Source organism: Carettochelys insculpta, chromosome 9 (assembly GCF_033958435.1).
Source record: "Carettochelys insculpta isolate YL-2023 chromosome 9, ASM3395843v1, whole genome shotgun sequence".
NCBI classification, from domain to species: domain Eukaryota; kingdom Metazoa; phylum Chordata; order Testudines; family Carettochelyidae; genus Carettochelys; species Carettochelys insculpta.
The window spans coordinates 45,746,953-45,774,842 of record NC_134145.1 but is presented as its reverse complement, the minus strand read 5'-3'; the positions used below and the strand labels follow the sequence as shown (position 1 = coordinate 45,774,842).

The 27,890-nt window shown below is 40.6% G+C and overlaps 1 long non-coding RNA gene across 1 annotated transcript in view; it reads right to left on the bottom strand.

The window, feature by feature from the left end:
- Window positions 1–27,890, bottom strand: part of LOC142017824 (uncharacterized) — a 79,663-nt gene that overhangs the window by 29,605 nt on the left and 22,168 nt on the right. Inside the window, exon 2 of the long non-coding RNA XR_012646599.1 lies at window positions 7,800–7,892. This is a non-coding gene — a long non-coding RNA (uncharacterized LOC142017824). The remainder of the gene's footprint in view (window positions 1–7,799; window positions 7,893–27,890) is intronic.

Sequence of the window (27,890 nt, the reverse complement as noted above, 5' to 3'; positions counted from 1 at the left end):
AAAATGGAAGGACTATCACCTGACACCAAACAACTTTTTCTCCTCCTCAAAGGAAGCCTGCCTACCACTTTCAAAAATGGTCCTGAGAACATTAATTTGTTACTCCTCTAGCTGCTAAACATCATGAACTGAGGACAGAGATGCTAGATTTACAACAATCTGTAATCCACTAATTTCATCTCCTTGTTCTGTGGGTGCAGAGTTTTTAAAAGGACACGTTACTTTGAATGATCCACTATAACGTGCTAAAAACTTTGAGATTCTGGGAATACCTTTACCAGGTCTGGGTGGCTCAGAACTTTATCTCATGCAAACGGAAACTGGTCACCCACCTTTTCTCTCAAATATCCTTTCTCCTGGTCTCAATGACCTTATAAGGATTGTGATTACAAGTGATTAGTCCCCTGTCTCATAGCAGAATCAGTATCTGATGATTCAAATAGCTACTGTTGCACCTTTCTGCATTAAAATGATTACAGGCTGTACCTCCCCATAGTTGGGACCTGATAGGGCCCGAGTGACAGAATTTGCTTGGACTGGGGAGATCCAGGGATTTTACCTCAGACATCTCCAGCCTCCTGTTCCTCTGGGCTTCCCAGGGCTACGACAAGGCTTCAGCTGGGTGGGGCTTCGTCTCTGACACCATGATGCAGTGGCGGCATCTGGTACACAGTGGGGCCTGGGGCCGGCAGAGGCTCCAGCTCTGGCTGGGGCCAGGCTGTTGGCCACTGCTCTGGCCCCACTCCCTGCACCACAGAGGCATGTCCAGCCCTGGGACTCTGGTCTTGCAACAACCCTGGTCCTACTGGACCATGGCTGTTGCTGAATGAGAGAGTATGGGATTTAAGAGGCTCAACCTGTATGAAGGATAATGAACTTAAAGCCAGAGGTGAGCATGACACAAATAATGACTAACATATTACCAAACTGTTTTACCTGTCTTTGTAAATGAGAACAGAAAAATCCTCATTTACCCTTGTAAATGTTGGTAATTGGCTTGGTATAAGGCTGCTGCTGTTTAGCCAATTAAATGTTCATGACCTGTGCTATTGTACTTTAAATTTGAAATAAAATACACAAATTTCCAATTCCATGGTGGTAGAGCACTCATGAATTTAATCAGGGACAATGTAGTTATTTCTGACATGGGAAGAGGAACACTTCGTGTGTGGAGAGAGATTTCACACAGGTATAATTATGATACTCGGATCACTTTCTCTGTTAAAATTGTATATCTGACAGTATTTTTCAGTGATCAAATTGGCTGCTACTCTTTTGTGTCTTGAAGCTGCAAGCATGTTCTGTAACAGTTAAAACCCTGAGGAGAGTACAGCTCGCTTCCTGATTTAGAGCAGAAGTCACAGCTGCTATCATGGTAGTAGATTTCCAGATGTCAGTGTTTGTTCTATGGAATATGTTGTAATTGCAGGAAGGAAAGGGTATGAGTTTGCTATTGGACAGTGTTGTAACTGCTGAAACCCCCTGAATGTAGCTGCAGTGATGGAGATAAAGAATATACAATAAAGAATAATATAGTAGATTCAAATCAAGGCATGGCCATTTAAGCCAATCAAGGAGCTGTGTATGCAGCAGAGGTTAGGACAGGGTGTTCTGTATAGCATGTGAAGGAAAACAGCAAGTTTTTTAAATGTTTAAGATCACCTTTGAACAGCTTGAAAAGTGGGATTCTGTATTTCCAATACTGGTGTAGGTATTTGCACATGCTGTATAATGTACTCAGTGAGCTGAGAGCTCACTGTGCCTGAACTTGGGGGGGAAAAAAAAGGCAGTCAAGTAGCACTTTAAAGACTAGCAAAATGGTTTATTAGGTGAGCTTTCGTGGGACAGACCCACTCCTTCAGACCATAGCCAGACCAGAACAGACTCAATATTTAAGGCACAGAGAACCAAAAACAGTGAGCAAGGAGGACAAATCAGAAAAAGATAATCAAGGTGAGCAAATCAGAGAGTGGAGGGGTGGGGGAGAGGTCAAGAATTAGATTGAGCCAAGTATGCTACTTGACTGCTTTTTGTTTTGATAGTGTATAGACTAGCACAGCTTCCTCTTTGTTACTGCCTGAACTTAGTGTGAATGAAGATTGTAGGGGCAGTTGGAGCTCCGGAATTCCTTCCTTTTGTCAGTTTGGTGCAGTTGTAAACAGAAGTTAGGTCATGGGCGGATGATTAAACTCAAATCGCAAACACTCTCAGCATATTTTTTTCAGTATCTCCTTCTGGGGGTGTGTGTGTGTGTGTGTGTGTGTGTGTGTGTGTGTTAAAACTTCACCCTTGTTTGTGGACCATGTCTTGATTAGAAAGAATTAATGATGTGCAAACAACCTGGTCTTTTTCCTCTTTCTTTAGTCACTAAAATATCATCTTTGGAAGCATTTGTGAACTGTTGTGTCAACTGTGGCCAGACGGAATTGCTGTAGGAACTGATTTGTACTCTAAGGTGAGGTTCCAGCTTGACTGAACAGCATGCCTCATTCTTCTTTATTCTTTTCAATGGATCAAGTCTTCTAACAAGGATCTAGTTACTTTCCAAGCTCTCTTTCTGATTCAAAGGTAGTTGAGAAGAGGGCAGTGGTGAAGTTTCTTGTTTGTGTATGTGTGATCTTCAACAACTATCAGTGCCATTAAGAACTTGCAGCACTGGAACTCTTTTGAGAAAAGGTCATGACCTTCAAATGTTTGGAGTAAGTTGGATCTTTAAAGTCTGCTTTGGGTGCGGTTTAAAAAAAAACTAGTATAGCATAATGCATGCAGTGTGTAACACAAGGTAGTAATGTTCAAGGCCAGCTGTACACCTACTAGCAGCTTTCAGTACAATCTTATGTGTACAAAGATGTTTGTTTCTACTGTTTTGAACGAGAGAGCCTTTACCTTTTATTTTTTTTGTACCTACTTGGTTTTGCTTTCACCAGTATCTGTGGGTTAATAATATTCTGTAGTAATGGCTGCTTTACAATATGTTCTCAGGTGATGAACAGCTACATTCAATCCATGAAGGTGTAGTGAGGCAGTCTGAAAGGGTTTTTCTTTTTAAAACCATGGTCTTATGCTCATTTATAGATGGTTTGAGGTAAAAATGTCAATACAAATATGATTGCGTGCAATTCCACGAAACAGAAAAATAGGAAGTCGTTTACCAGTTCTTTGATTTAGATCTGTTATCTGTTGTGATTTTCTTCAGGGGCAGCTATTCCTATCCGATAATGCTCATTACTTTATAATTGTGCATTGTTTGTTTTTGTTTTTTATTATCCACAGTAGTCCTGTTGGTGTTCCTTCTTGAGGATAAAATCCTTGGATAAAATTCTACATAATATGAAGCTGTATCTACATCAGAAATAGAAGTTGACTGCTGATGTGCAATTTTAGCTAAGCTATTTGCATAGCTAAAATCAACTTATCAGCATTTGACTTCAATGTCTGTCTACATAGAGGAAGGTTGATAGGAGCACTTCTCTTCTTCTTATTCCCTGGCATTCGCAAGGAATCTTGGTCACCTCTGACCCCGGAAAGTGACGTTTTTTCTACATGTGTGAAATGAAACCCCAAAGATTAAACCTAAGTGAGTCCATCTTTTGCAGTAGTGTGACACCAGGCTGACCCTTTGATCTGCTGAAGACTCTTACAACTGCACCAGTTAGTGTAATGTAGTGAATGGCTTCTAAGGCAAGCATTTCAGTGAACGGGGTGTTGCTTTAAGATGTCTCCCCTGCATTTTAGGAGCTTTGCTAGATTTTCTCTGGCCTATGTCTGAAACATTTAATCCATAATTATGTTAATTACCAGCTTAATTACTGTAGAGTTTATTAATAGTCCTAGCAGGCTTTTCAATTCTAAACAAAACACGTGCTGAACAAACAGAACAGGAGCCTCTAGTTTTAAAATACCATTTTAAGGTGCTCCTCCTAAATTACTTCAGGATTGCAAGAAGCTAATTTTAAGGATGTGATCAACTGATGGCTTATTCATCAGATCACCTTTATTTTCACGTGTTCCTCACACTGATGTCACTATCTAGACTTTCTCCACTGTGCTTAAAATTTGATCTTTTTATTTGGCATTCAAAATTATTCTTTGCTTTTTAAAAAGTGGAACAGAGCAAAAATTAATTTTCACTTGTAATTTTGTATTAATAGATTTTGTGCCATTGCTTTAAAGTAGCAAAAGAAGCATTTTTATAAATTTTAAATGACAAAAAGGTACCCTTAAAATAGGTAAGCTAAATTGTCATGTGAAAATGTTGGTTGAGAGCTGAGTTCGACCTTATGTCTGCAATGCATTCTTCTGAGTTTAGCCATGATCTGGCAATTGTAGCCTATGTACTAACTCTCACAGGCTCCATGAGAGCACCTAGATGCTTCTACCTATGGTCCAGTTGCAAGACTGAGGCCTTGTTTTTGAAAGGCTTTGATTTCTGTTAATCCACTTCCTGTTAATGCTACAAGAACCAAAGAATGTTCTGCATCTTCCCTGCTTCTCTCAATCCCCTTCCCCCCCACACACACTGGGTGTGTCTCAATGTACATGAAAGATACATTCTGAAATAGTGAATGTGGAGTTGAAAGACATGCTGTTAAATACGAAGGTCCTAAATATAATGATCTTTCTAAAAACTACATTATTTAGAAGCTGAGGTTAAAAGGCCAATTATTAACAGATCATCACTAGTTAAAAGCTATGGTTAAGTGTATTATAGCAAACTGAACACTGGTGTAGAATCCATGACTCCTGGGTGAGATTATTTGCTCTGGTTCTTGGGAGTTATCTTTTTGTACCCCCCATTTACTGCCCACTACAAATGCCTGGATACAGACTCCTGTAGTTTGATGGAGGTAGAAATGTAAAATTGCAGTCCTCACCCTTAAGTTTCTAGCCCTCTTCTTTGTGAAGACAGGTTGGACATATAATCATAGAATGCTAGGACTGGAAGGGAGTTTGAGAGGTCATCGTGTCCTGCCCTCATGGCAGGACCAAGTACTGTCTAGACCATCCCTGTTAGACATTTATCTAACCTGTTCTTAAATATCTCCAGAGATGGAGATTCCACAACCTCCCTAGGCAATTTATTCCACTGTTTGACCCCCCTGACAGTTAGGAACTTTTTCCTAATGTCCAACCTAAACCTCCCTTGCTGCAGTTTAAGCCCATTGCTTCTTGTTCTAGCCTCAGAGGCCAAGAACACGTTTTTCTCTCTCCTCCTTATGACACCCTTTTAGATCCTTGAAAAGTGCCATCATGTCCCTCCCCCTTAATGTTCTTTTTTCCAAACTGAACAAGCCCAACTCTTTCGGCCTTTCTTCATAGGTCATGTTCTCTAGACCTTTGGTCATTCTTGTTGCTCTTTTTTGGACCCTTTCCAATTTCTCCACATCTTTCTTGAAATGTGGCGCCCAGAAAAGGACACAATACTCCCAACTGAGGCCTAACCAGCACAGAGTAGAGTGGAAGAATGACTTCGTGTCTTGTTCACAACACAGCTGTTAATGCATCCCAGAATCCCAGAATCATGTTTGCTTTTTTTGCAACAGCATCGCACTGTGTTGACTCATTTAACTTGTGGTCCACTATAACCTCCTAGATCCCTTTCTGCCATAGTCTTCCTAGACAGTCACTTCCCATTCTGTATGTATGTAACTGATTGTTCCTAAGTGGAGCACTTTGCATTTGTCTTTGTTAAACTTCATCCTTTTTACTTCAGACCATTTCTCCAATTATTTAATTGATGCCAAATGTCATCTAATCAATAGAAATTAACAAGAACAAGCAACATCTATTGAAAGAAACTTAAAGATCTTCACCAAACATATATTTTCTCTGGAGAATGTGCTTTGATTAAATATTAGGTGTGTCACAAAGGACTGTTTTGTTAATCTCCCACACTTAGTTTGGTCCTATGCAGAAGTGAACCCAACAAATTGATGTTAGCAGTGAAGGGTGGAGGTCCTAAGTGTTCACAGTCACATGTGAAGTGCTGACTTTGCTGTAACTAATTCACTGTATGACGCTGGACCGATCACTTAACTTCTTTGACTCCATGTTTTGTCCATAAAATGGATAGAAAACTTGCTTTATAGCAAGTTCCTCTGGAAGTTTGGTTTCCTCAATGGTCTCAATCAACTTTCAAGGCCCTCAGATGCAAGACACCATGTATATACCAACAACAAAATTAAAAGCTACAGCAAACTTTGAAATCCCAGCTCCTAAGCAACATAGCAATCTGAGGTGATGAATTTCTTGCATCCACACTGGTTATTTATCCCTTTTTTCCCCTCAAGAACTTTTGAGAAGAAAATTTCAGTATTTAGTTGACTGGACAGAACTTTTCTTCCATCAAATGTAGTTAAAATTGTGTATAAATAACCTCTCACAATGAAGAATCTTAATCAGTGTATGCAAAACTGGTTAGAACTGTGGCACTTTCTCCCTTCTTCACTTCAGTTTGTCTCCTTTCAAAAGAGTTCTCTTTGTTTGCTAGCAGCTCCCAGCATGGAACACTGGTCAAAGGCCTATGAATTACTGTTAATGCAGCAGGGCAAAAAAAGTGAGGGAATGGAAGTGGAATCAGTAAGCCACTACCGGAAGGAAACCAGCCGGAGGGTGTACTGCTTGCGTGAGTAAGAGAAATGGGAGGAGGGAGAAAAAGAAACAAGCAGTCATTATTCCATCTTCCAAGTGAGGTGCAGGTGATTTTCTTCTGGGGAACAAGACATTACATCATCTGTTAGCCTAGGAAGCCACGGCTTTAATTTTCCTGTCTATAACAGATACTTCTGCTGTTACTTCAGAAAGAGAAATTGTAGCTTTCAACCCTTCTTTTCACCCCTCTTACCTATAATCCTCTACTTCCAGTGTGTCTGACCACTTGACAGGGCTTTTTTAATTAGTCAAGCTTTAGGCCAGGAGGTGGAGGGAGTGAAGCTCAAATATGCTTTGCATATACAGAAATACTAGGCAGCCGTGGAAACTCTTGAGATGAAAAACATCCTGCTGGGAATATAAAACAGCACACAGTGCATACACTAACGATTTTCAAAATTGAGATTGTCATGTGCCTTCTTAGGAGGCATCATTTACCTGGAATCCTCTTCTACAAAATAAATCAAAATTTGTCATGCTATTTTATAGACTATATTTCAAACTCTTGCCCTTTTATTTGTCTCTATTATTTTGATTCCTGCAAAAAGGCTTAGAGGATTGTTTTTAAATAGCTTTCATCTTAGTTCTTCTTGTCCATCATTCAAACACTCTGGCTACATCTAGATTCTAAGCTTCTATCAGGAGACCAGAGGTCAGGAGCCTTCTGTGGACATCCCGTTCATCCTTGTCACCCAAGGAAGAAGAGATGTCAGCAGAGAGGGTTTTCCCAACATTTGGAGCTTTGTGGAGGGGCCACAAGTGGAGAAAGCCTCTCCCAACAAACAAGTCGACAGGATATATGCAGCTACATTGTGCAGTTTGTGTATCTTTTGCTGACAAATCTTGGCAATCTAGACATTAACTGTCTCTGCGACACAGAGGTTATGTCAGACTCATGGGACAAATGAAGCTCCTGAAAGGCGTCTCTTGCCTTTGTGTTGAGGTGCCTGTAATTCGTTGTTTGGCAGAGCTGGCTTACATTTCATGAAATGTTAAATAACAGAAAAGATGCTCTTTAATTCAGAGTGCAGTGTGTCTCTCCATCCCTGGCATTTTTCATCTAGCTCAAGAAAACAGCTTATTATAATTTAATTTTATGGCACAACTGACTAATATCTTGGCTGTACCTTGGAGACCTGATAACATACCTCATTATCTCCTCTGGAATTCATACAGAAGGCATTGGTCAAATTGCCATCAGCTCACTTCATTTGTTGGTGTGCAATTCTGCTCGAATTCCTCTGGAAGACAAACAAGAGGTTTTATGTAATAGCTTAGGGTATGTTAAAAATATAATTTGAAAATTGATCCTGACGTTAGCCTAGTAAGGACCACTAGTGCCACTGCGGCTTTATGGCCATGGCTGCTAGTGTTAGATCAGTGTTTTATGTGATTATAATACATAAATCATTTCATTTTGCATTTCAAATGTTTTGGCTGACTATTTGCTTTGAGGAAAATTAAGTAGTTATTCAATTTTCAGTATAAAAGGTTACACCTAGCTGGCTCCTTTTTGCTATGTTGAATGGCTACGTTACTGGGGAAACAAAATAAATTCCAGAATGCGGCATGGGTTGATTTTTTTGGTACTACTGAAAAGGCTAAAATCTGTGTAGGGCTGTCTTTCCTACCTCCATGCATATTATGGCCAAACTTTAGGAAACAGGATATCCTAACCCCATGAATGCACTTAAGACTTGTCTGTACTACCATCTGAGTTGATATAATACATGTCATGTAAGGGGCATGAGAGAGAGCCTCCCCTGGGGGCTTTGTACAATAGATAAAGTTAAAGCAGTGTCTTTGGGGGAGAGTCCCGCTGTAGCATCCACCTTTCACTGAGGTGGAGTCATTATGCTGACTGTAGAGCATGTTTTCATCAGATACATTATGTCTGTGTCTCAATATACCTGCACCAATTCAGCACAATAGTGGAGCTAAAGAGAAACAGCCTGATTACCGCCCCCCCAAAAAAAAAAGCCGGGGGGGGGGGGCTTCTCCAACAGGATTTAAGTGAATAGAAGCTGCAGATACTTCACACTTTTGAAAACTAGACCATTCTTTTATCTTAATGCCTGAGCACTGACTTGGAAGCTTAGCCTGAAATGTTCAAAGAAGCGTACAGGAGTTCAATGCTCAATGCCCTTTTGAAATTCATTGCGTGCTGGGTGCTGAGCTCTTAGTGCTGGGTTTCCTAAAGGAGCCTCGTTTTTGCATGTAAGTTTTGAAAATTTTGCTGGAATGTTTTCCCTCCAACACACAGCCTAGTTACAAGAACTTGAGTTTCTCTGTCAAATCCACTTTATTAACTGTTTTTATTTTTTATTACATGGGCAGGCTCACATTGAACTGTTACAGTATGACCATTCAAATATTTACTTCGTAATAGACTGATGCTGTATAAAGCATTTGCATGACCGGGGAAATACTGCAATAGCATAAGTATCACAGGCTAGTAAAGTCTGGAGTTCATTCTTATAGGTTCCATGGGAGACTAGTTGAGATTTCCAGACCCATTTAGGGAATTTAGACACTGTTCTGTTAAAACTAATAGGAGAAGATGTTTAAATTTCCTTTATGTCTTTGGAAAAATCTTGCTTTTTTAGATCTAGAACAATAAACAGGAAATTAAATCACCCTGAACTCCAGTGTTGAAAGAACTAAACATTCAGTGCAGTATATATAACGTATGACATCCGCTGCGGTCCCCGGAGCAAGGTGGGAGGGGGCCCAGCTCTGTGCCCCAGAAGAGGCAGGGCCAGGGCCATCAGCCTTCACTGCTATCCGGACCATGGCATTGCCTCCCCTCTATCGACAGCCACAGGCAGCTGGAGCAGCACTGCTGTGGTATTTCAAAAGAGCCCTGAGCTTTGGCTGCCATGTAGACCCTGGGAGCAACTGGTTCCATTTGCAGGCCTGAATGCATGCACAGTGATTTAATCATACAGTCCCCATTAATGTTAATAAACTTTACCCCAAGAGTCTGACAAATTTACATCTGTTACTTGCTTCTGTACCGTATAATAAAGTCACTTCTCGGTAAAGGTGGGGTATGTCTGCTTTGCTTGCCCTGTAGCATCTATTGCTGGGATCTGAGTTTTGAACTGATTGATACACATTAGGGAATTTAGGCAAGAACAGACGACTTAATATTCAATGGCTGTTGCTTTTGTAGACAAATAAGATTAAGGAGCTGACCTAAGAAGTAGGCTTGTCTTGTATAAAAGATATGAACATAAGCATAGAGAGTAGTCTCAGCTGAGTGTGATAAGAGATCAACATACGTCTTAAGAGGAAGTATTTGTTGTTCTGCGTAACGCTTAATGTTTGTCACCTACTTCCTCTAGCTAACTGTCCTCTCGAAATGGCTGCTTTTCTATTGTTTATCAGAGAAGTGAGTTTGCTAACTGTAGCAGGTAAAGCATAGCTCCGCATCTTCTGCTTACAAATCTTGTCTAATTTCTTATTTCACACTCCACTACCTGTCCTTTTCACCCAACAATGCCAGCTTCCATGCCCTGTTTGCTTTCCTCCATGCTGCCTGCTCTTGCAATTCCTTCTGGGATGGTTCACAAAGGTACTGCCACTGCAGCTGACCCACTAATTGGGCAACTCATTGGGAAACTAGCAGAGTTATTGCCTCTATTTTGTCTTTGCATAGAAGTTAGGCATGCCACTTCGCAGTTAGAAAGGACTAAACATTGGAAGAGGACAGAGTGGTGGCGGTACTGGAGCGAGTTTGGGGATGGCTGCAAGGAAGTTCAGTGTTCTGTGGTGAAGAGAGGAGTGTAAACGTATTGTAATCTAATAGTGCCGAGGAACTGTTAGGTCCTGTACCAACAGAAGAAAAAAATGGTTCTTGCTCCAAGAGTTTATGGTCCGAGTATACACTGCACACCTTACAGCAGCACAACAATGCTGCTAAGAGATCTGGAGTATAGCTGCTCTTTGCAGACAAGTGAGAGCTCTCCTGCCAACAAAATAAAACCACCCCCACCAAGAGGCAGTAGCACTGTCAGTGTTCATACAGGTGCTTTTGGTTGGTAAAACTCTGGTTAGTTGAATGTGTGTTTTTTTTCCATACCCTGACCAACAAAATTTCGACAAAACTGCAGTGTAGACCTAGCTTGAGATGAGACACGAGGGTAAGCAGACAGAATAGCAAAGGAAACCTTTTACATGATAGCCAGTGGTCTCAGCACACTAGCTGCTGAAGTACGTTTGTAGAGATCAGAAGAATGGAGCATTTCAAAGAGGGATGTGAAAGGATAATGAAGGGGGTTTGCAAATGTGTCCAATGATCTTACCATTCGTGCCCGGCAGCGAGGAGAAAGCACAAATGAGAAGTGGACAATAAAGGTCTGGCATCGCTGGCTGAGCAGACATGGATGCCAATTCTCAATAACCTAGTAGGGAAGATAAGGATCAGGGAGCAAGAGGTATAGTAAAAGAAGGCCAGCACCTTTATTTGATGTGATGAACAAGGAACTGGCGGAAGTGGCACGGTTGTAATAATGAGTAAAAATCTCACTACTGACATTTTGAATGGCTGTGAGTGTAACTAGAGTGCATTTTGTCAAGGCTGGAGGAGAGGCTGGCAGCAATTGAGATGAAAGACTAGGAGGGGGCGGGTGATGTTTGTAGCTGTGTGGATAGCCTTTTCTGTCTATCTGAAAGATGTTATACAGAACATATGTGGGGTTTAGCTACACAGACTTGCAGTTTGGCTACATGGCACACTAAGCCCAGGCTCTGACTCAAGGTGGAGCGCAACCACTAGCCTTCTATCCACATATGGATGAACAAGGACTCAGGGTCCAGGACCTAGAACTCTTCTAAGCATATGCATCAGAACCAGAGTCGCACTATGCTAAGCCCCCTCAGCTCACAGTCTCGACACTGGTCAAGCTACAGATTGGACTCAGAAGGTGTGAGTAGTACAGTATGGAGCTGTTAGCAAGGTCGAGACCCAGGCCCAGCAACTGTAAACTCAGTGGCTGGGTCTACACATGCCCCTTCCTTTCAAAAGGTGCATGTTAATGAGCAGGTTCGAAAGATGCTAATGAGGTGCTGCAATGAATATGCAGCGCCTCATTAGCATAATGGTGGCCGCGGCGATTCAAAAGTGCGGCTTTTTTGAATTGCATGCCACCCGTGGAGACGGGACCTTCCGAAAGGACCCCCCTAGTTTTCAAAAGCCCTTCTTCCAATCACCAGATTAGCATCTTTCAAACCTGCTCATTAACGTGCCCCTTTCGAAAGGAAGGGGTACGTGTAGACCCAGCCAGTGTGAAATGCACCATGGATGCACAAGTGTGGGCTTGGAAACACCAAATCCAGCTCCCACAGACCCAGATCTAAAACTTAGTTTAGACCTGCATTGTGCCTCACCACACATGAACGGTAAATCTATTTCCACTAGCCTGCCACCCATTAGGGTCACCAAGTTGATCCTGCTGCCACGCACTAAAAATTCCCAGCTTGCTGCACACTGTCCCCATATGGACAATCCTCATTCAAACAGTGCCTGGATTTAAAGCGCTAACAAGAGATGTAAGTCAAAGGTGATACCCAGGTTAGGAATCTAAGTGGTTGGGAGGAAGTACCTATAGTTGCGAGGAGGAATTTGGGGGAGAACTAACTTTATCTTTTTGAAAAACTAATACATCTGTAACTAATCTGACATGTGCTTATCCTTGCTACTAATTTGGTTTCCATACTGAATCCCTCTTCTGCATCTTTACCCTGTCTCCAAACCATAGGGGGTAAGGTCTCTGCCTGCCTAGGTTTGACAATCTCTCAGCACCATTTTCTGTTTGTTTATTTATTGTTCTTGAATAACTTTCTCAAACTCAGTGCAATACAGGTGATGTGCAATCCATTTCTATTGTTGGTTATTGGAGGGATTCCAACCTCATGACGGCATATGTCTCTAACATGTGCCTTGGTACAGAAATATATGAAAAAAGAAAAGGGTGAAGACTAGAGTACAACTTGGTCTGCATGGCCAAAGGCAGGACTAAGAACTTCCCTTGCAGCCCAATAAGGCCTGCCTAGCCCCTGGGTCTTGGTATACTGGAGGTAGCAGATGTATGGACAGGGCAGGGTAGGGAGTGAGTAGAAAGCTGCCTTCTGGCCTCTGCAATGTGCTGGTCCTCACAGCAGCATCTTCCTGGGCAAATCCTAATTCTAATCCTTTTCCCTAGAAAGAAGCAGAGAGGGACTGCTTGAAAGGCAAAATGTAGGGTGACCACATTGCGCTATGGCAAATACGGGACACCAGTCTCTGAGGCTGGGGTCTGCTGTCCCATGTCAGGGCTTCTTGGTGATGGAGGCCACTGCCCTGTGGTGAGGCACTGGAGATGGGACCTCTGTGGCCTTCTGATGAGTGAGTGGAGGATGGGGGCTTCACAAGCTCCTGGTGTGGGGTGGAGTGGTGCAGAAAATAGGGGCTCTGCAGCCTCCTGGCCTTGCTGAGGAACAGGATAGCTACCCACAGAGGAGCTTCCACACAGCAGGAGCTGCCTCCCCAAGGCACAGGATGCTGGGGAATGATGTTACCACCTGTACTGGAGCATGTGGGCAGAGGGGGCTGCTGCTGTGGTGTGCTGGGGAAAGGAGCTGCTGTCCCATGGAGGAGCTCCCCTGCAGCAGATGCCGCCTCCAAGGCATGGGGCACCAGGGAACTGGGCAGCGGCCTGCAGTGGGGGCTGCTGCCCCAAGATACTGGGTGCTGGGGAACAAGAGCTCCCCAAAATACAGGATATTTTCTTAGTTAGGATGCCTGAGACAGCTTAAATAAGGGACTGTCCCAGTAAAAATGGGACCGATGGTCATCCTAGCAAAAAATTTATTCTTGGTTCTGCTTCTAGGCTTACCCAGGGGTAGTGGCAGTCATCATCTAGCCTGAGGTGTGAAACCTGGTCCATGTTACCTCCTGTTGTTTGTGACTGTGTGTTGGGTGGGAGCGAGGGAGGAAGGAGAGTGTTGGGGTAAATTTATATTTAAAATACTATAAATTAAAATATTCCCATTGCTATTTCTTAGTCTATTACCACAATAGGTAATTAGTCTTAACTTGTTAATCCTATAGTACTCAAAAATCGTAAGGTTTGTGCTGAAAGTCTGCCGAAAGTCTGTTGGTTCCCTGGACTGGGGAGGGTATATCAAACAGCAGAAGATATGTAGGCATCCTGTGTAAAAGGGGCTATTAGCAGTGATACTTTCAAAGAGTACTACATGTTGATATACAGCAGGGGTCAGTAACCTCCTGAGGCAGACTGCAGAAATTTGACCTCTATCTCTAGTCTGAGTGCTGGTAATATTTTTCAAAGTCACTAAGGCTACATCTACACTTGGCCCCTTCTTCAAAGGGGGCCTGGTAATCAGGCTGATGGGATATTACTAATGAAGTGCTGTGATGCATATGCAGCACTTCATTAGGCTAATTCTCCCTCATAGCAACTTCAAGGTGTAAAACGTCAAAGTGCTGCATGCTGTGTAGCCATAGGCACTTCAAACTGTCCCTGCTACTATGACGTGCCTTTACCCTCCACTCGAAGGGCCTTTGGGAAGTAAAGACACTTCAGCATGCCAGCACTTTGAAGTGCCCAAGTTACTTCGAAGTTGCTATGGGGGGAGACTTAGCCTAATGCATTGCAGCACTTCATTAGTAATCTCCCATCAGCCTGATTTACCATGCCCCCTTCAAAGAAGGGGGCAAGTGTAGAGGTGGCCTAACAGTCCTACCTACAAGAGCTTCATTAATGAATAAAGATGGGGAGCTTTACCATTTAGGTGGTGGTTGGTAGCATTAGCTGGTCTTATTAATCTGCAAGTGGCATGGCTTTGCGCAAGCTTCAGTGTGCATGTGGTGGTAGGGACGAGGCTGACTTCTGTGCCAATGAAAATTGGCTTGCATGCACCTGTGCCGGGCATTGCTGACCCCTGATTGTATTGCAAGTATTTGGAAAAGCTCTGCTGATGAGCAAGCCCTTGCATACATCACTTCCCCATGCAACATATCGCTAAAACTGCATTTTTGAGGAGTGCTTATGCTAATCCTTTAATCGTTCCTACATTTGCTACTCAATGGCGAAGTGGGAGCAGCCCTATCGGGGTAGAGAGAGAGAGAGAGAGTGTGTGTGTGTGTGTGTGTGAGAAATCACCTGTCCCTGTGTGTTAATGTACATAGGCTTCTGACTAAATTTAATAACGTAACCAGCCAGATCTTCTCTGTTGTCACTCCTACTGCCCCCCCCCAAGTTCCTGATTATAGTGAAATGAGGCGTTTCCTCTTCCATCCACCTCACTGTTGATTTGTACTGCTCATGGGCAGAGCAGATCCAGCTCAGTGATGAATGCTAGGCACAGCACCTATTAAGCCAAAAGCCGTGATCTTACTATGGAAAGCTTGCAAGATTGGAGAGGCTTCAAGGTCAAGGTTTTAAATTCTGCCTTTCTAGTAATGACACATGCTAATGTGTGGCAGAGTCTTTTAATGGTTTCAAACCTTTATTACTTCACCAAATACTTGAGAAAGAGAGCTTTTTAAATTTACTTTCTTTTTAATAGGAATAATCTTTGTGATATGCAAAGTTAGCAGTGTAGGTCAAGTTGGAATTTGTTGAACCCCAGACTTTCTATTACTGAAACACATTCTTGGGACAATCACACCACTTTGCAGTCTGAAAAGATTATTGGCTTAAACAACATTTGTTGTGTTTGCTGTATAATCAAATATAATTGAATCATCCTTGCAATATTCATTCTTATTTTTCCTTCTGAAACTACAAGCATGTGTCACTGTTCTGTTATTCGCAGTGGTGTTCTATACAGAAAATGTATTTTCACTGAGAAAATAGAATCTTTGCGTCTTTGTTTCTTCTCCAGCTTTCAGGCATGTTTTGGCAGGAGCTTTGACTGTCGAGGCACTTGGGGAGGGGCTTTAGTCATTTGTCAGCTTTTCTTGCATCTGTAATTTCTGTCCACTCAGCACTATTGCAGGGGCTTAGAAAAGGGGGAAAGCTCCTAGCTGGTGAAAGTCACTCTTAAAATAACTGCCAGACGGTAATAGTTCAGGGGAAGGGGGGAGAGAGAGAGAGCTGTAGGTTGACATGCTGCTAAATCTTACTCCTGATCCTAATGTATAAACCTTTGTTGTTTTATAGACTTGTTTTTCCAATGGGTGAATACTAGCTCTTGCAACACGGCTGAGAATTGTTCCATTACTTTAGGGCTGGTATTCTAGGCCCCCTGGTTCCACTCGGCAAACACAGCCTGACTTAAATATTTTTTTTGAGGTCTACTGCAATTTTTCTATCTATTTTTTCCCAATACAACTGCTTTCAGCTCCTTGCATGATATTAGCATGTGTGATGTAATGAAACTGAAATTAATCTAGGGTTTTTGTATGAGATCCCTTTGTATTAAAAGAACATTTTTCTTTTTTAGCATTTTATGGAATATTTAAGGTTGATCTTTCTCTCTTGCTTTCAGTAGGCTATTGAAGCTCAGAGCTCCTACTGTGAGCTGTTAATTAATCAGTGTGACAGATGAAGAAAGTCTCCAACTATGAAAGAAAATATTACTTCAGTGCCTATAAGGGGTAGGCGCTACAATGATTTAAGAGGGTTTTTTTTGTATGTGTGTGAGAGAAAAGTAGTTTTAAGCCGTGCAAGGTAACAATGTATTTTTGCAAACTCTGGCTCTGCGCAAACATTTAAAGAGGACTCCTCTATAGTTTGCCTTAAAGTCTAGACAAGAGTTAAAAGACTCTTGGAAATTGCAGGGATCCTGTTTCCCATAATTAATAACAGGAAGCAAGTAAACAAGGCTTTACTGACAAAAAGAAACTGCAACAGTAATGTGTACCCAGAAATGTTAGATCCTAGCTGAGAAATGTATCTTAGGTCTGTTGGTATTAGTGTACAGGAAAAAATTACTGTGCAGCACATAAATGTCATTAGACTTGAATAAAGCTTTGATAGAAAACTGAAGTCTTGAAAGAGAAGATAACGCATTTTAATTATGGAAAGAGGTTCCTGACTGTAGCTGACTTTTTTATTTGTTTATACTCCAACTACACTTCGCTTTTATCATTATTTGAAACATTTGAATTCAAAGGGATTTTCATATTTGTTTAAAAATTCAGGCATTTTGTTTCCCAGAATTGTGTGTGTGGGGGGGGGGGGTTGTTGCTGTTTTGCTAATTATATTTTAGAGCAGTGGTTTGTACATCAAAGATAACTTTTCTGAATATTGTAATAATCCATACAGTAAATACCAACCATGTTCTCTGTATATTTCTAGACACCTAAACAACAAGATAGCATAAATGAGGTCAGCATGTAGACTGATGTAAACCAGAACTGTACTTATTTAATTGCACTATTAAAGTCTATGGAGTTACGTCAGATTTGCTCTGGTAAGACTGAGATCTGAACATGGCTCAGGCATTTCTCCTCCCTGCTCTGTTTTGTGTGCTGGGGGTAGCTGCAACTGAATAGGTTAACTACACAATGTGAAGCAATGGACGTGTAGGCACAGTTAACTCAGTATACGTGCTAGTAGTTCAGGGCCAAACTCTCTGAATTATGGCTGTCTGCTACTGTCTCCTAGACCATACAATTACATAATATGTACTGTGTGTTATCTTAGTACTGACCTTGAAAAGAGAAGAGCAGTGATGTGGTTTCACTGATTCTTAGGTATGCTAGGCTGTAAGTACGTAGGTCTTCACACTGTTAGCTATTTTATTTTAACTATTAGAATTGCATTTTTTTTCCAGAAAATGCTAAGGCAGAAGTAATCCTGCTTGTAGAACTATTGTGCATTCCCACTTTTTTGAATGTTTTAGAAGATTGACATCCATTGTTGTACATGAGTGTGGAGATGAATACTAAACAGCCATCCAAAAAGTATATTGGAAGGAATTCAGCTGATTCAAAGGAAGTATCCTAAAAAAGTATTGCTTTTTGTTTTTTTTCTTACCAACAAATACCTTAATCTTTAACCAAAATAAATATTTGCTGTTTGTGTCCCACTCTCTGCTCCCCCTTAAAAGCAGTCTTATATTGTTTACATTGTCACTGTTATTACCTAGCCATGTCAGAGAAGGAACAATCCATTATTAATGACCAAGGTCCCAGTTTAATCTGATACTTGAACGCAAATAACTTCGTGTGGGAGTAGAATACACATGCATACTGAGGTATTCAGAAAGCAATCCAGACACCATTTCAATAAATGCACCTCTGAATTTTTCCAGTTAAAAGGCAGATTCTAAAAATTTCATTCATGTGCATTCATCAGCTCTGCATGTAGTCTTGCTGGTTTCAAGTTGGACGACTTGGAGAGAGGAGGTACAGCTTGAACCTCTCGCATCCGGCACCCTTGGGTCCTGACAGGTGCCAGACAAGAAAATTTTCCAGATGACAGAAGGTCAATATTTTCTAGCACATTATGAGCACTTCCACTGCTTACTGGGCTCTCAGGCATTTAGGGGTAAATTACAGCTAAATAACAGCACAGAACACTGTGAGCCAGGACTGGGGCCTGCAAACAAACTTTATGGGACCACAGGAAACTTGGTCACACCCATAGTAAGTGGTCATCTGACTAAAATCATGCCAGATTAGTTTGCTGGATGTCGGCAATGGTAAAATGAAAACAGTAAACGGCCCTCTCCCTGACTATTTATGAATTCATTTGCCTACTTGTCAGCCCCATTAGACATCTGAATAACTACTTTTTGCCTAATACATGGTCACGATTTTATTGTTATAGTGTGACATGGCCTTTTTGCTTTGTCATTGTAGCAGAATTATTTGCTCCCTAGGAATAGTAATCCGTTGAAACTGCTTCTGGATGAAGTGCACTATGAAAGGGTTAAATTTTATTTCTCTCTTCAGGTAACTTACTGTAGTTGATCCTTCTCTAAATAAAATGGCAGTTCTTGAATCAAATATAATTTGTCTAAAGTTAGTTTTTCAGACCACGAGCAAAACCATTTACTTTCTCTGTTTATTCAGAGACTTAGTTTATCAAATCTGTAGGCAACATCACATTAAGCATAAGCTTTATGTTCACTATTCTGTTTCACTGAGTTTGTAAGGTGTTCTTAAAATATTTGAATTTGCCTTCATCTTCTTCCCCCTCACCCTGCCAGCACTATAGTGGAATGCAAGCATTGCAGTCCAATTTCAAAATTACCTTGATGCTGTAAGATGTCAGTGTACATTGATGCCAAATATGTGCCAAAGGGGGGGATGTAGGAAGAACAGCAAGTAACTAGGATGTAAAAAAGAATATTCTTTATTTACTAATCATATATGTAAAATATTAAATGAGTTAAAAGTGTGTCAACCACTGCTACTGACATTCTATTATCTTGACTCTGCAACCATAAGTACATCAAAGGTGACGTGACGCTCCAGTGGTACCTAGTACATTCCAGAGTTTGTTTTTTTTTTTAAGTATTTGGAAATAGCAGTAAAGCCCAGTACTGTAGCTTTCTCTTACAAAAATATGTGAAGGCAGATAATTTTAGGTCTGAATCAAAGCTCACTGACATAAGAAGCTTCTTATGAAACTTTAACTCACCTTTTCAGATTACTCTTTAGGATTACCTGTCGGTACTTTTTTTTCCCATGTGGAAACAACTTGTTACGTTCCTAACGGGGCACATTTTACTACTTCACCATTCCTGCATATCCTTCTCCAGGGTACAGTTTACTCACAAGTACAAAGCTGTGCTTTATTTTTAACCAGTGTTGTGCTGTTTTGCTATAAAAAGGGACTAAGTACTGCATGGGGAAGTAAAAATGGATCATTTCAAAATTGGAGCTCACAAGTTTCTATTCACATTGCAATGATTTTTATTCAGCTATTTATGTTAAGGGTCGATTTTTATTGACCCTTATTTTAGGGAAGGCGTTTCTCCATATCCAACATCCCTGTAACTGATGGGAGCTGTACAGTGCTGTGTACTTTTTGGCTAATTGTGCTTAACTTAATTCTGTCATACCACCAAACAATGTTGTTCTGGCCCATTTTCCTCTTAATCAAAATGGTCTTTCTACAGAAGACAACTACCATCCCACTTGATGTAAACGTAATAAAAAGGCAGTATATACATACACATTGGTTTAATGGTGAAATTGCCTAAAGCTTTATCAACCTGCAACTATCTGCAAATGACTAACGTTGAGTAGCCCCTGCAAGAGAAAGGGATGACTTTATCCCTCCGCTTCTCCAAAATCATGGGAGGACCCCAAACCAGCATGTAGTAAGTCCAATTTTGTATGCATTCCAGTGCAGATGTGGGACGCCCCGAACTTTTTTCATCTGTTACCATCTTTCCATCAATACCTGATTTTTTTTAAGTTCAATCCATGGAGAGCAGAGCCAGCTTTGAGGACCTGTGGAGATGCTGTTTTGGTGAGTCTCAATATATCCATTCTAATTTTAATTTTTCTTTTAGGATGCTCCTACCTTCTTCCCTTGTGAAGCGTTGATTAACTGGCTAATAGAATCCTCAGCTACTTCACAGCTAAGTATGCTCTCTGGATGCCTCCATTCAATATTGCGGACGACTGGAAATATTTCCAGTTTACTAGCTAGCTGCTCACAACTGATATGGCTCTTTGCAGAGTCCCCATACATCATGGGGAAAGGCACAGATCATCAGCATGAAATAAAACAGGAGTAGGACAAAAAACTTGTTTTCAATCCCTGAAGTAACCTGGTGGGTCTTCCTCTGTATAAAATCACTTAAGTAAAAAAAATTGAATTCTGCAAGTCTATTAGGCATCAAAGGACATATTTAGGGACACAGAATAAATATGGAACATCAGTAGAAATGGGGGGTGCTCAGTTTCATAAGAAACAGAGGAAAATGAGTGCTCTTTTTTAAGGTCCACCCCAAATTCCAATGCTGGAAAGAATAACAAAAAAACCAGTCAAGTAGCACTTTAAAGACTAACAAAATAAATTATTAGGTGATGAGCATTCATGGGACAGAAAGTGGGTCTGTCCCACAAAAGCTCACCTAATTATTTTGTTAGTCTTTGAAGTGCTACTTGACTACTTTTTTGTTTTGATAGTGTATAGACTAGCACAGCTTTCTCTCTGTTACTATGGAAAGAATAAATATCCCTGCCATATATAAAGCTTGAGGGAGCAGGGGAAGAAACATGAAAAGAGGGTGTATCCCTGCTTGTGTTCCCGGATGGCCAAACAAACAAAAACCAGCCTTTGGGGAAGCTGGCATCAACATGATGTTGCAAGGCTGTAGTACCATGACCACAGGCCCTGTCCCTTTCAAGAACTGGGGGAGACAGAAAATAACTGCTCTTTATTCTTGGTACTGCTGCTTCTGGTAAATCCAGATTAACGGACATACCAAATTTTAAACGTACACATGTGACCTGAATTTGCCACACTTCCTCCTACCTCAAAAGTCACCTTTCTTTTCTGCAAGTAAGAAAAGCAGCTAGTCAAAGTAGCAACAAAAGAAAATCTTGCGTGAGGGGAAAAAAGCATATGATTATTCCAGGCATTAAAACCTTAAAAACATTTTCCTTAAAAGAACTAGAAAACACACCCCTCACCCCCTCATATCATTGATTTGTGGGAGGGAGGGTTCCTTTCAGAAACTGCTTTCTTTCTCATGGGCAGTGTCAACAATTGTGGTGAGTCAGAAGTGTTTGGCTTTTATTATAGAGCTTCTGGGTGGACAGAACAAACCTCAAGGTGACCCCCTTTGTCTATGTTGCTGTTTCTCTGAATAGACATTCTTCACTCACATGAACAGTATGTTTTGCCCTCTTCCTCCTCCTCTTGCCTTTTTGCTGATCTCAGGTCTTCAGTAGCTTCAGTGCTTTAAGGTTATAGTCAGGCATAGTCACTTGGAGCATTGTTAAATCAGAGAACCACAGACTTGGCTTTTTTTCCCCTTTTGGCAAGCTTCTTTGGCACAGCACTTTCTCCTGAGTAAAGTCAATATAGTAACTGAATAGAGACGGCCAAACTTGTTGCATGACTTCACAAATCCTACCATTCACTGAGGAACTATTTTTATAAATTAGGTTTTACAGAGAAAACCCAATTTCATTTTCTTGTGTGTGCATGCAAGGTGTCATTTCCCCAAACAGTATAGTATACATTGTCCTAATTTTCATAATTGACACATGTATCATTTTAAGGTTTTGATTCTATATGCCACTGAAAATGGTATTTTAATTAGACACTGATTTGTCAGGAAATCCGGGAGGATCTGATAGGCTTTTGTAGGGGTATCCCTGAATGATGTTGCAGTCTCAATAACATGACATGCACCTAACTCTCCAGACACTGGCCGGCATTATTTTAAGTGCCTCTTGCTCATCTTGTTTCACTTTAGAACATCTATTCCACACCTGGAATAAGGTGGTATTTTGTTTTTTTCCAAGAAAATACCACAGGGCATACGTGTTTGGTCCACATTCACTCTTGGTTGAAAGCAGTTGGCCTTTGGCCTTGTGCCTCACAAGAAAGCCAAGCCAATTGTGTTACAACAATGAACACCCCGTCAACTCTTATTACCACAGTAGATGTTACAATCCACTATACTAACATGTTTGTTCATTAAAACGGGGTGTCAGAGCCTCTGAAATGTTGTTTGAGTCTGAAACAATGATTTTTAGATACAAAATCATTGCTATTTTTATTCTTTGAAAGAGTGTTCATTTAATTCTGCAGCTGAAACATTTTAATCTAATTTGTGAGCATCAGTGTGAACCCTTCTCTGGGAATCAGAATCATGCCCTGAAGCTGAAGCCAACTCCCTATTTCTGTTCAAGCTTGATTGAATCAAAGTAATTTTTAAAATATTAAGCATATCTTTTTAGTGACAAGTTCCTGAAATTATTAAAAGGTATAGAGATCCTGTCCTTAAAAAAACAAAATGTTTGGCTACCCTCCCTCATACTATTAAAATGGAAAAAGGTGTTAACCTCAAATGCTCTTTTCATTCTTGATGCACCATTAATTAGTCTTCTCAGTTTGGATGAGCTTTTTTACTATTTTTCTGAATTCAGGTGTGAAATGCATGATGCTTTTTTAATTAATTTCCCATTTAGCTCTCATGTACTAGCATTTTTCTGCCATTTTTGCCTTGCAACTGATGAAGCAACATGTTCTTTTAAAATCATGGAAAAATTGGTGTTTCTCTTGAATGTTATAAAAGCTTGGGGTTGTCTTTTTTCCTCTTTAATTGTTCACAATATTGTGTGCTTAAGTTTTCTTTAAGTTTGTTAAACAGAAAAATCTTAAACATTTTTAAAGTTAATAGCATCTAACATCAAGTATCAATGTTTGTGGAAACGGTGCATAATTCACAATACTTTGTTTAATTCTAAAGTTTCCTTTCGGAGGAGCTATTATGATATTATAAGACACATAACCGTGATGTTCAGAAGGACCACAGAATTTTCTTGTTTATCAGTATCTTTTTTTTCTTTGTCTCTTATTCCAGATGCCTCTTCCCTGACCCCATCCTTTCCTCTCCTTGACCTTCAATTGCTTATCCATGACCCCTAACAGGTTGTCTTTGAGAGATTTAAAAACTGCTAATATTGTCTAGAATAGTTCTCTGGCCAGCTGTTCTGTTGAAATCCTGTGTATTCTAAGGCTTTCCCACGCAAGAAGTATCTGAGAATATACTAAATCCACAAACGTGCACTGGAGATCACATGGTTCTGAAGATAACCGTCCATACAGTGCTATGCTTACTGATGATTTGAGATGGATTTCAGCACACATAGCATCTACTCCCTATGGTGTTATGATTGGGATCTTGGTGAGAAGTATTGAGGTACTTTGCAAACTGTTTGGGCTTACTTCAATCACCAAATTAAGTTGCAGTTTTAGCAAGCTTTTATTTTGTCTGAAATGGTTTAATAAAATGAAATCTAATTAAAACTTTATCCGTTCTTAAATGCAAGAGAATCTTCTGGTGGCAACAGAACTGTTATAAATACAACAATGTCAAAATCTGTTCATATCTATTTCACCATGGATTTCTAACTGTTTGGAAACCTATAATAATAAGACTGTAAAGTATTTACTTTAAAGGTGCTTAATTGAAGGGGTGGGTATTTGTTACAATAAATGAGTGCATGCAAACTGCCTTCATGTTTTGTTCTGCTTTACTAGCTCACTTCACTAGATCTCTTTAAAACTTGAAAACGATCCTTTGATAATCCTACAATTGAAGCACGTTTCTACGGAATAGCAGCTAAAAGCATTGGGGTGCCAAATTGTGTAATCAAATAACATGCTTCTCAAGATGCCTGGTAGCACTGCAATCCTACACAAGGCTTACATTTCAGTAAAATGCAGGCCACTAATTATGGGTGTATTTTCAATTTATATTAAAAGCTACTTCAGGATACTTTAGCTACAACAATAAAATTACATTATGGAACACTGAACTGTTACTGTAAGATCCATATCTGTTATGTTTGAATAAGGTGACATAATGCATGTGAGCCTTAAATACTTGATTTCCGGTCACTATGAAAGTTTTCATGCTGAAACTAATTGCTACGTACCAAACATGATGTTTTCCAACTGGAAAACCACAGTAAAGCTTATGGCTTGAAAGGGGGAGTTTACAGTGAAACCTCCAATTTCACCAAGAAGCAATACACGATGTCTGAGGCGCAATGCATGATTTCACCGTAACCTACGTGACACATCATGTTTCTAACAGTTTCACTACCAAGGCTAACAGATGAAATGCCACATCCTGTTAAATTAAAAGGAGTCCCCTTTCTTCCACTTCTGAAAACGTTGATCGCTTCATGGAGCAGCTTTCACAGATGATAAATGGCATCAGTCCTGTGCACAAGAGGTGTGTGTATTACCGGAGAGCTGTTTATGGAGAGCTATGTGGCACAAGATGCCAATTCCTTCCTGACCTGAGGAGAGGGCATTTGTGTTGTAATTTATAAAACCCATACTACTTTGTTTCAATCTGCTTTTATTCTTGACAGGAGGGAAAAGGGGAAAAATTAAATCTCAAGTTGTAGTTTAATTTACACAGGCTTGATAAGGGTTCTACTGTTTTTGTATGAGATGAACCTCTGCAGTCAATGCATTAGATAATTAAAGAATAGGGATACCTTGGTTGTATGTTTTATATAAAATATGAGCTGACTAGATGATGGTGGTGGTGATTCCATTTCATGGCAACTTTTAAGGGTTTGACATCTGTTTTTGTTCTGATTTGGAACAAAGCCAAAAATTTACAATTTTTTCCCACCCATAGTCCATGTCCTTTTCAAATCAAAAAGCGGAGCTCTAAAGTTCAAGAAGAGTATCTCTATTGTGGTGTTTAGGACATTGCCTTGCCCAATTTTCAACGCTTCTGCTTTGACAAAATGAAATTGCACCTAATGTTAAATCCAGCTATCTATAATTTAAATATCTTGATATCAGGTTAGTTTTATGTTGGAACTATGTACTAGTTGGAGACAAGGGGCAGCCTTATCTAAAAGAATTAATAAAGATGGTGCTGTGTAAGGCTGTGCTGTATTTAAATATGGTTGGTTAGAAGTTTAACATGGTTTTTGTTATCACAGCCTTAACCCACAAAATATTTTCAGGGCTTTTTGGAGCCAGTGGGAAAGGAATAAAAAAGTAAGACTTACTTAAATGGAACTTCTTCCCCACAGAAGACTTACTGTAATGAAGATATATTGAATTTTGAAAGCTGTAAAACTGTGGTTCTCCCTAGTTTTTGTGAATAGTATTATAGACATACTGGACAATAGTTACACATACCAATTTTCCTTTGCATTGCACCTCGGTAACTGTCAATTTACCATTTGATGCAGAAAATGAGATTGTATTATCAAGAGGGTAGGATTAAAAGATTTCGAATGTCTGAGGTGTACGAATGTTTGACATGAATTAACAGGGAAGGAATTTTCTCGATGAGAAATTTAATTTCTAATTTAACTGGAATGTAATGCAATGGAAAGAATTTTTCCATGCCTTTATCTAGCACTTTGGAATAACAGGAGCACCCCTTACCTCAAAATCCCAGGGTTCATGTTGTTAAAGAGCTGGTAAAGCCCTTTATTGGGTTAAGATGTCACAATTTCAGTTAACTCTAGTTCTAGGTAATCCTGATTCTGAAGACTTCTGCGCATGCTTAATTTTACATATTATGCAGTTAAGCACATAGGCATGAATTCTGCAAATTGATTGTGATTTTTCTGATGTTTGAGGAAAAACTTGACTCCGTAGTTGCATTGGTCCAGAGTATTGAAAAGGTTTTCACAAATCGTGGTGGCATTTGTTTGGCATTTGTTAGCCATTTGCCTCAACATGCTATTTGGTACTAAGGCTGCCAAACACGATTGGTTGAGTATATGGAAAAAGAGGGTATTTTCTTGTTAAGCTTCACTTGTACAGCTGGGTTACATTTAGTGTGAAGAGAGTTGGGCTGCTTTTTTGTTCAGACTCGCCTTTCTTCTTTCTTGACTGTTTAAAGAAGGGTGGCTAGGTGCACTCACTAAAAATATGGAAAAGTAACTAGAGGCGGGAATTGTGTGTGTTCTAACTTTTATTTTGTAGCCTGATTGTACGTATGCAAGTAGTAAAATTAATGAATCAACATGAAAGCTCAAAAACTAAATCCACTTTGACCAGTCCATAGCTAAAACTGTCCTGCAGTTTCCTGTCCACATCCTTCAATAAATGAGAGCACATGACAGAACTATCATCTAATCCTGTCCTTAATATTATCTTGACAAAAAAGGAGTATAGAGAGACTCTGTTCTTTTAAACAGGAGCCCTGATGGTCTCCTCCAGTAACTAACTCATTGTGTCCTTGATCGATGTTTAAGACCAACTTTAAATAGAAAGTACTGACTATTCTAAGTGCTCTAACATAATAGTTACCTGGATTGCCTTGAACTTTGCAGTGTTTATGGGGTTCAGATTCAGGCCAGTAATCAAATTTGGAGTCACTTTGTTAAGGGATTCCTGAGACATAGGGCTCCCCAAAACCTTTCCTTAGAGTAGACCGAGCAGTCCTTTCTTGGAAGCAGAGATCAAACCAGGACTCCAAACTCCAAGGATCACCTTTCCCAAGAGCACCCACCAGCCCTCTGCAGGAAATCAAATTGTTTTAAAGGGGGGTTTGCATCTCATCAGGCATGCACCAATTGTAAGGCTCTCGCACACAAAGCAGATTAAGCTATGAAAATGCAGAGAGAGGTGCTATCTGCCTATCTGGAAAACTACCTGAGTCTGTTCCGGTATGGTTGTGGTCTGAAGAAGAGGGTCTGTCCCACGAAAGCTCATCACCTAATAAATTTTTGTTAGTCCTGAAAGTGCTACTTGACTGCTTTGTTTTTTATCACAGCACCTGTGTGGATCCTATGATCATAGAATCAGAGTACCATCTTGAGGGACTTTGTGGTGTGAATCTGAGCCAGGACAGCACTTTCAAATATGTTCCTTTTAAAGGACTTTGTTTTACATTTTCCCCCAAAGTAAGCTGAGCACAGTAGGCATATTCAAAAGGCACTGAAAGTGAGTGTGTGTGTGTGTGTGCATGCACACGCTTTATAGAAAACTACACAAGTGTTTGCTATGAGGGCAGCGTTATTTGGGAGGGGATGGGAAAGAAGGAAAAATTTGGGGAGTAGTTATAAGCCAAGTAATGGGGGCGGGAAGGGGACCTGGGTGCCTGTCAACCCCACAGTGCACTCATGTGTAGGCCTGAGTGGGGGGAAGTCTAGCCAATATATGATGATCTGGGCTCAGTCATGGTGCTCAGGTAAGGAGGAGGGGAGAGATTGGGAGGGCAGGAGAGGAAGTTGAGGGTTTGTAGTCAGGAGAGCCTGTCTCATTTTAAATTCTCCCCTTCTGTATTTGCTGAGACTGTGGTCGGGGGAGGGAGCAGACGGGGGAGCCATACCCCTTTGGATCATCTAAGTCCTTCTCCCTCTAACTCCATGTGATCTGGGATTAGGGGGGGCGGCTACCATTAAGGTAAATTTAAACACATTTTGCTTAGAATATAAGAGAAATATCACCTTTTGAGTGGCATGGGGCAGTTGGCCGGTGAGCAATGGGGAGGGCTGAGCTGGCTAAATCTATAGCAAAGCTGGGGGAGCCGAGGTGAAGCAGGGGCAGAAGTCCCAGTTTCATCTGGGTGCAATAGAATCCAAGGCCCAGTT